The 13,037-nt window shown below is 42.8% G+C and overlaps 1 protein-coding gene across 3 annotated transcripts in view; it reads left to right on the top strand.

Annotated features, from left to right (window-relative positions):
* fam222aa (family with sequence similarity 222 member Aa) overlaps nt 1-13,037 on the top strand; it is a 73,547-nt gene that overhangs the window by 21,218 nt on the left and 39,292 nt on the right. Inside the window, exon 1 of one of the 3 annotated variants that reach the window (XM_069182323.1) lies at nt 6,491-7,019. The exons of the other annotated variants lie outside the window; for them this stretch is intronic. The gene's annotated coding sequence lies outside the window, so the exon portion shown is untranslated. Of the gene's footprint in view, nt 1-6,490; nt 7,020-13,037 lie in introns of those variants that run through there. 3 annotated transcript variants of the gene reach the window in all.

The raw sequence follows: 13,037 nt of genomic DNA, 5'->3' as shown, positions 1-13,037 counted from the left end.
TGCTTCATTCGAAAGCAGCCCCTCAATGGGGGGAAAAAAATTGCAGTGACAGCACAATGAATAAGTTGAATAGGGCTCCCACAGTAAATTGTCTATCGCTAGTGACAAACGATCTGATGGGAGTGAGCAGACTTCAGACGTTTACATCCCAATAGAGCTGTGAATAACCATCCTATCTCAGTGGCACTTAGCACAGGCTAGAATACTTAATTATTTATATACTGTGAAATATTTCTCTTTATAGATCCAGGAAGCTGCTGTATCTGCTTTTGCATGGATGTCCCAATGGTGCTAATATGGGGGGTGTGTGTGTGAGAGAATTGTCTTCAGCCCCAGCGGACGTCCTGTTGAGTTTAATTTCCGAGACCACGGGGAGTGATCTGTTCCTGGTGTTAACCTGGGTTGGAGAGGACTACTCGAGCCAACGCCTGGGAGACCTGACCTCTTAATAAAATGGAACGGCTTTTGGGCAGTTCTTCTCGTGTCCAGTTCAGTAATTAAAGAGAGGGCTCCTGTGCAATGTGGAAGGAGGTTGTCGCCCTGTGTGAACACTTGGAGTGCTCTGCCACAGTGAAGTCTCTCCCTCCATAAAGCACTTTTCTGCAGAGGTCAGGTCTGGAGGAGGTGTGCTATTCTTCCCTGGGCACTGGTGCCAGAGGCTACAGGTTGTACAGAGGTAATTAGTCATTTAGCTAATGCAGCTTACAGAGACTAGAAGATGAGCTATAGGTCAGCAGAAAAGGGACTCTCCAGTAGTAATATTTAATTGCCTTTGCTTGGGTTCCTTATAAAGCCATCATGTGTTCTAATTTTAATGGACATTACCTAGAAGTACCACTATTAGCAAAAAAGAAGTGTTCTGTAATAATTCCCCTTGTAATACCTTGCATTTTTTGCATTTTCCTTTTTGTTCTTTAATGTTGGGAGTATTTGTTCATCCTGATATTCTAGGAGAGCAATTTATACCACACAACAGGGGGTCGTATTCCAGTATATAGCTGTCCTTCATATGAGCGGTCAGTGTTATCAGTTCTGTCTGGACATTTTGATACAGTCTTGTAAAAGTTGTTTCACTTACATTCAATTCTGATACCAATTATGCAAACTATTAAAAATTAACTAGGGCAGTCTATTATTATTTAATCTTAAAGTAATAGATTCTATTAATAATGCATGAGCAGAGCTTTATAGATGAAACTGGAATTAGTGCCCATCAAATAACCTCTTCTGGATGTGTGGTGTGGACACATTACAGGAAATAGTTGGAGTTATCTTTTCATTATCTTTCAGCAAAAATCTGATTCTGACATCTGATTTCCAGAGAGTAGGAGCCTTTCTGAGGCAAGAAAGCATGTCCTGCAAAATGCTATCCAGTAATATAGAAACCGAATGCATGCACTGTAAGCTCTTAAGCAGAGGTTTGAGTGGAAACCGGCGTCGGTGTTCAGGCTGCAAAGGAACAGGCAGAGGTTAATTCCTCGCTGAAAAGCAGAAAGAAAGAAAATTTTTGGCTGTGAGCTCACGCTTGAAGAAGGCTTAACAGCTGCTACATGGTGTTTTTTCTTTCTAGTTTTCAGCGGGTTATGTAGCCTACAGGCACAGAAGTAAGCTGCTGACTTTCTGATGAGATGGTGAACTGAGGTTCGCACCACCGGTCTTTTAAGATCCTGTGGCAGGGTTAGCAAGAGTAGGAGAGTTCATCCTGGTATCCTGTCTTAATTCCATTCTAGTATGACCCCGTCTGACGTCCACCTGATCTGCTATGTTGTGAGGTTGCTGGTACATAATGGCTGCTGTGTGTCACCCAGGTGGGTGCTGAGCGTCAGTGGTAGAAGAAGTTTTTTAGCTGGGAAGGTCAGAAATCTTTGCATTGATCATCTGAAAAGGGCACATGGCTTATAAATAAACCTAGGCTTTAAATGTTTTTCCATTCCTGACTAGTTCACTTTCCACACCAATGCACTTATGCCAATGCATAAGATTGATATTAGGACACTGAAGGGGTGTTAAGTTATCCTCCCTTGAATAATCTGGTTTCACATCAGTGATGAGGTAGATGTACTGTATCTGCATGTTCGGGGTTCTTTCAGATATCTTGTCTGGTGCTCAAAGTTTTGTTGATCACAAGAGCTTTGTAAACTTCACTGAACTGCTTTTGTCTTTTAACCTGCTAAAGAATTCTGACTTTGTACAGTATGTAGCATTGTGGAGTATTGATCTGGTCTCAGGATGTGTAACTGGGAGCGTGCTTGTCAACTTCCAGCTGTAAAAATGGGAAGGAAATGGGTAAGTCGCTTTGGACAAATGTGCCAGCTTTTTGAGTCTAGGACAAAGAACTGGGGCAAAGCCTTTTCCTTGAATGTTGCCCTGGTGTGTCTGCTGTGGGATCTTGTTCGAGTAGTCATGGCTCGGGTGATAGTCTGAGACTAACAACTTCTGAAACCTTTGAGATTGCTTTAATAGCAATGTTGTTGCACAGGTATTACAGTACCTACAGTACATACTGAAATTCCCTTCTCTGAAAAGGCAGAGGTACTGTATAGGAATGGGAAGCAGTGACCTGTGCAGTTGTACAGCAAATCTGTTTTTTTTTTCTTTACCCGTTTGTCTGTGTGGGGCCTGGTTGTCGGTTTGTTAAAAGAGCTTTCAGTACAGTGGCTTTGAGTCTGGTTTCATTATGATGTGCAACTGTTAGAATCCAGATGGCCACAACCCGAGGAAGGTAACTGTGAAAGTGCATGAATGTCATAACAGAAGAAGATCGTTACCCCTTGAAATCCTGCTCGTTAGACCTCATAATGTCTGTGCCGTACTCTAAAAACCGTTGCTCAGACGGGGGCTGTGGTGAGCAAATGATTATCTAAAAATATGAGCAAGATGGGGTCGAATGCATGTAACCCTTCCATTCACGCTAGACGTGCTCATGTCAGACAAGAGCACGCCAGGCTGTGGCAACAGGATGTGACAAACCTGAACAAGCTGCAAATGGGGTTTGCAGTTGCCAACCTCCATCTATTTTATAGTTTCTTCCCCGGTTTTGTAGGATCCTTGTTTATTCATTTTCTTTTGGGGTGGGGGGAAACCTTGATCTGGTCCTGGGATATACCCAGTTTCTTCTCGGACACTTGGTATTATTATTGCTGCTAGACAAAACTTCCCTATCTACAGCTTTAGTCCAGGATGCCCAGGGTAGATTCATGCTGGTGCTGACATTAAACACCCTTTATGTAATGAGATCAAGTAACTGAAAACAATTTCTTAATTTTTATAATGGCCCAGAGTGAGCCCTCTTAATAAAGCAGGGAAGGTACTGGAGCAATCCAAGTCAGGAACACAGTGCCACCCTCCTGTGCAACTCTCCTGCCGACTCATTATTGTTAATGAAACTTAAAAAGGAGTTCCTTCATTCAGTTAATACCCTGACTGTTGCGTTTTGTTAATTGTATTTAAAATGGCTGTGTAAAATAATTTTGAGAAATACAGAAATTCTGGACAGTATCATACTTCTTATCGCCCTTGAGATCTGCGTGTTGATAATTCTGAAAGTTTCATATTTAATTAAGAACACTTTGTGCAAAAGATTTGGGAGTGACACTAGACTGAGCCTCCTTTCCTTGCAGTGTAGCAATAGTTGCAGGAATTTCTCTCCTTCCAGTACAGTGCCTAAAACATAACTTCTCAAAAGACAGGAAATGCAGGGTATGAAATTTGAAAGTCATGGCATGTACAGTATACACCTATTTTTTTAAAAGATGTCTTTTTTTTTGAGACACGGTCTCCAGTCTTCATTTTTCCTCTAAAGTAGAAATTTTAAAATTTAAAATTATTTTTAAAAATGAATTAAAATCCCAATGGATTCGAAACCTGAAAAAGAGGAGAGAAGTAGGCAGGGCATGTTTAAGCCACCGCTGGTTTAGTTTTGAAGTGACTGGTTTCATCCGAGCTCCCTGACTAATCCATAGCCCGTGGTTCTGGGCAGTATCTGTGCGGAGAAAAGAGACTGCATCTAATCCGCACGGCTCTTCCTCACAAGCTCAACTCCACAGCCCAGAGATCACACAGCGAGGTGAAGAAAATTACCCTTCTGCTCTCTCATGCTAATGTAATCTCTCACTAGATCTTCAAAAAAAGGGCCCAGCTAAAATTGCTTTTTAGATTAACATTTAATTATTAACAGGACCCCAGTTGAAAGGCCTGGGGTCGTGTGTGTCTGGGAGAGAAGAGCTGTTGGAAGGGGGGGGGAGAGAATTAAAGTCATTTCACTCTGCATTAGGCAAGGCCAGGGAGACAGTGCAGAGCAGGCAGGGAGTGAAAGTGAAAGAGGGGAGTGAAAGTCGAAGGTCGTTTGCTGGTACAACAGCAACATGGCATGTTTTATTACTGCCTTCGGCAAGGTGTCAGTAGAAGAAAGGGGTCTTTTCTCCTTTGCATTAATATTCTGGAATTCACAGAATGCAACCTCTTGCCATTTCTGATAAAGGAGGGGGAGGGACTATTCTTTTCTGTCTGTACTAATTACAGTACACTGGTAGTGTTGCTTGTTTGTTTGAAGGGGACACATAAGTGAAGGTCTTGCCACCAGGGGTTAAAATGCGGAAGATGTGTTTTTCCCCAATATGAAGACTGGTTGTCGTGTGGAATTGTTTTAATGGGAAAGTGTTGTGTGATGCCTTTTGAAAGCTTCGAATAATATCAAGTGGTAGTGCCTGCTGTATATCCTCAAGAAGTAGCTTAAAGGAACTTCCAGCTGTATTTTTATGAATGCTTAACCACTGCCAGTGAGTTTCCTTACCTGCTGTTCCCCACAACGGGTAGTCCAAACCCAAGAACTCTCCCACCTAGACTGTTGTTCCTCCTCTCCAACCTCTCCTTTGGAACTACCCATCCAGCTTGTTCAGGATTCTCCTGCTTGTTCTTGTCTTTTTTTCTTTGCTTTTCCATAACTTCCATTTGCTCCACTGGTTCCCTGTTGCCACAGGCATCCCATTCAAAATCCTTGTCCTTGCCTCCTGCTGTCTCTGGCACTCTTCTCCTGCCACTATTTAGTCCCTTATATTCTTCATACACCCCACTTCCAGAAGCCCATTCTTGCTCCTCATCTTCCCTTGGAAGCTGTTCCTCTGACGATCAAGTGTCTGCACTCTCTGTACAGCATTGGAACCCTTATGAGATCATTTTGCACTGCACTGCAGTACATTTCCACTTTGTGACAGCCTTAATGTTCATTTAGTTATCATGCGTATCCCAATGTTGATCGTTACACCCCTCTTCAAATTTCATGTGTATTCTAAGTCACCTAGGATAAGGGTGTCTGTGAGGCAAACGGGAGTTTGGTTTGTTTGACACAAAGTTCACTCTTTCAGGAGGAATCTTGAGGCGTGTTAATAAATGTCCAGTCAGAACTCCCAGAGGAGAAATCAGGGCTTCTTTCGCTTTGTCAGGAGCAAGAACCCCCCCCCCCCCTCTTTACAGGGTAATCCAGGGTCATCCAATATGCATCGCCATGCTGATGAGCTCAGAATAGTGTGTAGTTGAGGACTGGCTAGCACAGCTCAGACCCACTGCCACATTCTTGTTCTAGGCAGAGTTTTCAGTATTTGTACACTGGAATTGTTGCATGCTGGAGACCTGTTTAATTTTATCTCAATCCTCTTCAAAATGGTGTGAATCTCTGTCCTACCTAAGGGAACTTATTTGTTGCTCCTGCCCGCCTTTGATTAACCTTGAAGAATACATGTACCAAAAATAATCAATCAAAACACAGTGTTGCTGGTAGTAAACATTTTCATGCACTAGTATTAAAGGTCAGGGATATCGGCGAAGCTGGTAGTCTTGATCAGAACACAGACAAATCAATGGACTTATAAAAGGTCGTTTCAATATATCAGCCCTTTCTTCCCACAAGGGAGGCAATATTTATCGAAGGCACACAGCCAGAGGTAAGAATACTGGGCTTAGTGCTTGGTTTCTGCTGCTCCTTTGTTTTATAGTTTCGTAAAACCCTGTGAATTTGCTCTATTTTGCTCCCACTGCTGATTGATTTGCGTCTTGTGACGGGAGGAGAAATATGCAGTTTAGAATAAAAAGAAGAAAGGTTTGCAGATACAAAGGCCTCATAATAACTGTGGCGCTCATCTTGCAGAGTGACCCTGTTATCTTTGAACACAGGGCGCAGCCTGGGGAATGCGCATCGTTCTTAGATAATAGCCAGTCAGCCCCACAGTTCCTAAAATTAGACACCTTTTCATGCAAAAACTTTTTTTATGGGGGGGGGACAATATTTGCCTGTCAAAGCCATCTTATCAAAATCCTTGGGAGTGAAAAGATCAATCGTGGTAGTCGGGCAAAGGAGGGAGGGCGTTATCTCTCCTGCAAACCCTCGCCAGGCCACATTCCCTGATAAGACGGCCTTATCGTCCCTCTCCGTTGCGGAAAGTGCCAACGATTTTGTGTCATTGCAGCCGGAGAAGTTTTTCTTCTGCTGTTTGTTATTATTAAAAGATGCCAGGACCTTGCAGTTTTAAGCAGAGGGGAACAGAGATCCTAAGTAGGCACTAGAAAATGGTGCTGCCACATCTGAAGCCTTTATTAAAAGGCCTATAAAAAATGAGCAGCGCGCTGTGTGAAGCTGTTTACTGATTCATGGGAAAGAATTCCCGCTCCTTCAGCTCGGCGACTGTCAGGAAGCGATAGAGGCAGGGAAGCAAATCACTGCTCCTGCATTCTCTATCCGGAGTATGACGGCCTTAAATTCCAGGACTGTTAGCGTGAGGTTTTTTTTTTTTCATTTTATCAGTCTGTTTGAACGACGCACCAAATGTACTGTTAAATAAACGTGCTCAACTTTTGTACCCAGCATTGCAATTTACACTACTATTCTTTTCATCCCTACTTTTAGACAACAAATTCACCTGGATGAGTTTCCGTCCTTTTTTTTTTGCGCACATTTAATGGATTTTTGTGTAAAGTTGAAAAGGCAACAGATTTAGGAGGCGAAGCCCGAAGAAGACTGAAAAAAGGTGAGAGGTGGCATAAAAACAGAGAGTGGGATTCTCATTTGAAGACCACTTCTGGAGCAGAAAGTGCAAGAGGGAGGGTGGGCATTTGCTTTAATTGACTGTGGGACATTAAGGAAAATACCTGCCCGGTTTAAGTTGATTTTCTGCAGCTCTCAAATGTAATATGACAAAATCTATTGAAATGTTCCCCAGAGTGCTTGCTGGGAATATGTGCCAGTGCAGTGCATGAAGCGAGACCCTGTCTGTCTGAAGCAGATTAGGATGTGTTTAATGAGACTGAGAGAGCGACAGCAGGGCTTCTGGATTGACGGGCACTGTGGGCATTGGACTCTCAATCTTGAATCTGAATCCAGGCATTGGTTTGCAGAAGGGTTCTGGACCCAGATTGGACATTCCTGAAAGGGGTACATTTCCTATGAACGTATGTGAATGCTTTAACAAACAGTCTTTAATTGGAACTGGAGCTTTCTGTCCTGCATGATCTGTTTTTAATTTGTAACCTAACTTCTAAGTGAGGCTGTCCTGTGCTTTACTGTTGGAATGTCAAGTCCATGTAATGAATTGCGTCCGTCACATGATTATTTGTGTCTTATTTTTCTAGTAATTCCATCTCTGCTGAGCACCAAACAAATAGATTTAGATGTCACTAGGTGCAGATTTGTGAATTCCAATGTGCAGTTTTGCCTGAGAAGATCTTTAGCTGGGAATGGGATTAAAACTATAAAAAGTATATTAAAAGAATAAAAAGTATTGCTTATATTAAAAGTATTATTGGGGTGTCAAAGGAGAAATCCTTTTCATAACTATGTAGTTCTTAGATTTTTTGTCAATGGCAATTCAGTTTTTTTGTAATATAAGACTAAAACGCACTCTTCTTTTTCAAATAAACCCGACCAGATAACCTTAACAAATAGTGCTTGAAAGTAGGAGACCTGTATCACCTGGAGGGTAACTGTCCAGCTGTACAGGGTGTAGTGAGATTTTAGACAATCTGTCCTCACAGTATAGTACAGGAGCCCAATGTAAAGAGAAACCTTATTGTGCGGGTCATTTTGGCACTGTAACTAAATGTTCATGTAGTTTTCACCATGTCTTGAATTGCTTGAAAAGCATCTGAAATTACCAAGACATTAGCAATGTCGCATCTCCTAGAAGATCACAACTGTGTTTTGAGCTGGTATTAGACTAATGAGCAGCACTGACTGATTTACAATTGCCTAGTCTGCTTTCACATCTAAAGAAACTAAATTACTCAATGACCTGTCTCCATAACATCATATAGGAGCTCTTGCTGAAGAGTTCTAACTGACAGGAGACTTTGTAGGGGGGAAAAGATTATGTTAAACATAATTCAACAGAGATAAAATAATAATTGAAATGGACAGCATACTGGTGGCTATTTTATATTCTTCTGCTCTGTTGGAGCCAAAAACTGCTGCATATAGTCTAACCATTCTACACAACTATTTTACATTATGTGCTCTGTTTAGCTGTTTGAAATATTATTTTTCACATTAAGATCGCTGCTAAATTAAAGAGTTTTCTCTCCTTGCGGGTGCTCACTTCATCTGTGTCTAAACAGATGGCCATGAATTTCACTGTTTTGCTGGTGATATTCCCTAAATGTCAATTTACACAATGAATGTGAAGGTATTTGTTTGTGCACATATCTAATTGCATACTGTGATGAGCTGGAGGTCTCTACTAAAACACATGAAGTGGTGCAGAATATAGGAATATAAGGAATATAGAGTACTATCCTTGGTAGAGTTCTGTGTCCCTCCATTCCACTGTATAAGTTGAAGCTTTGCCGTCTTGTGACAAACGGAGTTCTACATTATATATTTACTGGTGTGTAATAGCACATCCCTAGGGAACCTGATTAGTGCTGGCACAGTCCTATTCAGCCAAGGTCTGTCCCATATGGGGATAAGGCTTAGCACCATAGCCGTGCTCTGAAGGGCATCATGACTTTGCACGATGACAGGAAACTCCAAAATAACTCATCAGGGAGAAGCTTAGGGCAGGATCGTCTGAACGAGAGCGCTGGAGTGAGGGGACTCTGCAGGAGGGTCTATCAAACAGCAGGGCTGCTGAGCAGAGAGCAATGGGGGAGCCTCCTTTTGAGCCGTCTGTTCATTGTGATGCACTGCAGGGGGGTGCAGGAGGAAAGAGGGGAGATGCTGGGAAAGAGGCATCTAAATCGGATCAGACTGATTGGAATTAGTTAAAACGCAGATGGATCTGACTGAGGAGATATGGTGACATGGAGCTGGGGCAGTGCCAGCTGGAGCTCATCCCCAGCCTGTGGTAGCACCTCTGTGCTGCCCTTTTAGCATAGTCCTAGCGTGCACACCGCTGTCATGGGAATGCTTGCCTGGACGAAAGCTGCTTATCTTTGCTGTTGTAAAAAAAAAACAGTTTTCCTTAAGGAACATAGTTTCGCATGAACCCAGACCTTTCTCTTAGTTTGCAGCCACAGCTGCATTTCTCTGTAATATTTACAAGAACGTAAAATATTACCAGCAGCTGTATTTCCCTGCAATTTGCAACTGGAAACCCACTGAAGCTCAGCAGGTGTGAGCCTGGTCAGTACCTGGAGGGGAGACCTCCTGGGAAAGCTAAGGTTGCTCCTGGAAGAGGTGTTAGTGGGACCAGTAGGGGGAGCTCACCCTGTGGTGTGTGGGTCCTAATGCCTCTGTATACTGACAGGGACGCTATACTGTAAAAAGGTGCTGGCCTTTGGATGAAACATAAAACTAAAGTCCTGACTCTCTGTGGTCATTAAAAATCCCAGAACATTTCTTGAAAATAGTAAGGGTGTTACCCAGGTGTTCTGGCCAGATTTCCTCCTAGCTTTTACTAAACATGGCCTCTTAATTATCCCCATCTATTAATTCTCTGTTCTCCCCACTGAGAGCTGGTGTGTGGGGAGCTTACTGGCGCACTATGGCTGCCGTCGCATCATCCAGGAGGGGCTGCACACTGGTGGTGGTGGAGGGGATCCCCATTACCTATAAAGTGCAGTGTCCAGAAAAGTGCTATACAAGTTAAGGAATTTGTTGTTGTTGTTGTTGTTGTTAACTGCATTATATGTTCTTTGGTATAGCAGTTCCAGTATCAAGCTACAACACAATTTTTTGTAAACAATAAGCTGAAAAGTTCTGGGGAAGCCAATGATATTGATACAGACCATTGTAAATGCGTCTCAATTCGTTTTAATTTAGTTGTGTGATAAACCTACGACCTGTCAAAAACGTTCATGCTTTACTTATGTGGGAGGCCAGGGATCCTCAGTATTGTTAGTAAAATGGCTTTTTATCTGTTTGTATTGTGCATTAAAAATCGACTGTAAACCACAGAATTAAAATGGACCTGTTGCGTGACATTTGAAAATACGGTGAAGATGGCAGGCATTGGAGGAAGAATAGCCTATTGTTTGTTTGGGGGTCTTAATCCTTGCCTGGGCAGATTATCTCTGTGTGACCTGTACTGAACAAGACTGTTCAAGACGTTTGCCTTGTCCCCAAGATTAGATCATGATCTGCAAGATCATATTTTGTGTTTCTTTTGTATGCACAAAGCCTTACAAATTGCCCAGCATCTGCAGTTTTTCAGACTAGGCCCCTTGAGCCCTGTGTTTTCAGCACTCCAAGCCTTGTAAGGGTGCATCTTGGATAAAGCTGAGGAATTATTTCAATAATACCACAACTCCACAGCCCTGTTGTTTATGAACCAGTTGGCCTTCTTAAATTTTCTAAAGCTTAGTTAGGCAAATAATAGCTTCCACTTGTTCCTCCCTTAATAAGTGTCTTCAAAACCTACAAAATGGGCCTGGTAGTATGTTAAGGAGTGCAGTTGAGCTGGTAAGGTTACATGTTGACAAAATTGTTCTGATGGCAGGTATCTCCAGACTCCTTGTTCCCCATGGAAAACGTTCAAGTTGTTTAAAGGTGAGTTAACCTGCCAGGTTTAATGGCTTCAGTTAATTGGTTCGGTCATGTGTTTTAGTGCAGTGAAAGACCTTGGCTGTGCAGCACACTGTGCTCTAGAAATTGCAGGTGTTTTTATTGCAGAGCGAAACTGGGCAACAGCCCAGCCGAAAAACAATACAAAACAGTGGATTAACAGCAAAGCAGCAGACACCCAAGTGTTTGTGTATTTTCTGAATGCTCTCAGAAGTTCCTCCTGCTGTACAATATCTTGTACCTGTGAATTGTTCCAGTGAGGTGCCCCAGGCAGAAAAGAGGCATGAGCTACTTGTATATAGTACCAGCAGTTTCATACTGTCATTCATACCTGAATTGGCTTAATGAAAATCTTACCTTCCTGCTTTCCTTTTCTTTTTCCATGTCGGTATTTGAGGAATGTCGACACAAGAGACCCTTTGGACTTTGTTTCCTTGTGGCAAATCGGTTTCTGGGGCAGTGTGCTCATATGGCGAGTGTGTGTGTTTAGGATGGGGGTGGCTGTCTGTGTGGAAACATTGGCAGGGAGCTCCAAATGGGGTCTTGCAGACTCTTGTTCATTCATCTGTCAGTGCAGCAGGGGGATTAGTGTGGAGCAGCAGTGTCTTGTAAAAGAGACACAGCGTAGAGGACTAGAGCGAGGCGATTGGATTAACTTGTTGAGGCTTATTAAGAAGGGACTCGGCGGCCTGTTAAAAGTGTGGGATGCCGTGTTTTAAACAAGCCAGAGGGTCGTGATTCAGTTAGGGGCTGACAGCTTCTGGCCTGCAGGGGTAAGCACACTCACGATGAGTGCCTTTGAAACTGTAGAATACAACCGTTGTTTGGCAAATCGAACGGAATTTCATTGAAGTGTGTATTTCTTCATGCTGTTCTTAAAAAAGCTCAACGTCTTGGCTACATCGCATTTATGGGTTTGCAGTATCCCTGACAGAACAGCCCTCACCTCATGTACACCCACACCTTTCCTCTACTCCTCTCTCACATCCATGGATGTGGGACCCGAGAGGTGAGGACAGGGGTCACAGTGCTGCTTCTGTGTGGCGATTTGGGTTGTTTTGCTGGTGTGTTAGAAGGGGTAGGAAGAGAGAGAGAGAGCAGAGTTTGTTTTCCCTGTATACTGCACTCCAGTTGGTCCATGCTTATCCTATTTTCCAAGAGCAGATTCCAACCTCTCCTTTGACACTGCAGAACAGGGAGGAAGAACGAGCACAACTGGCCTGGGAATCTGGCACGGTTTTTTAAGTTCAAGATTTATCTAATTTAAGAATACATTTTTTTAAGCTTACTGTGGCATGTGGTTAGCACTTCACTTTTGTCCAATTGCATTGCAAGTCATGCACATCATGCTACTGTATAAATGCTGCGGGATGAAGAATGTTTGCCATGGATGCCACTGAGGCATTTTTCCCCACTGAAATTCTACTCTTATAGAACGCCACTGTACGTGGAAAGTCTCTGCTTGTGTTTAACATCAAAAGACTTGTTTCTCTGCTCCTCAACAACAGTTTCCCTTGCTTACCGTTGCTAAATCTAGCCCAGCATCCACTTCTTCCCTACTGTTGTTAATTTCAACACAGTATTGTCAGCTCACGAGGTCTTTAGAAAGGGATCATCTGAGCTTCAGCCCAGCTCATGTGTATATTGTTTCAGCAGGTTTCAGGGTGGCACAGAAATGAATTGGATCACTCAGTAATTAGCAACCAAATGAGCTATCTCTGCCGTGTTCTAGAAATTCTGCATTTTGTGCTCCTCATTTTCTAAACAAACACTAAGGGTGTAGAACCGGCTTTTTATCTCCCTGTTTTGTTTCCCACTCGATGCATTTGCATTTCAATCATCATATTTGAAAGAGAAAAATTTGGGTATCTTTCTCAAAAAACTGAACTGCCTTGCATTAAAAATGGGCAGAGAAGGGTGAGAAACTAACCCAACATGCAATGTGGGGTGCATACAACTACTGCTGACGTCTGTCTATTGCATTGCCTTTCCCCTCATTGCAAACCCCTGCTTTAATCCGTTAATTTAATAACAGGTCAGTCATTGGTAA

Source organism: Lepisosteus oculatus, chromosome 22 (assembly GCF_040954835.1).
Source record: "Lepisosteus oculatus isolate fLepOcu1 chromosome 22, fLepOcu1.hap2, whole genome shotgun sequence".
Lineage (NCBI taxonomy): Eukaryota > Metazoa > Chordata > Actinopteri > Semionotiformes > Lepisosteidae > Lepisosteus > Lepisosteus oculatus.
The sequence above is the reverse complement of the archived record's forward strand: the minus strand, read 5'-3'. Positions and strand labels throughout refer to the sequence as shown.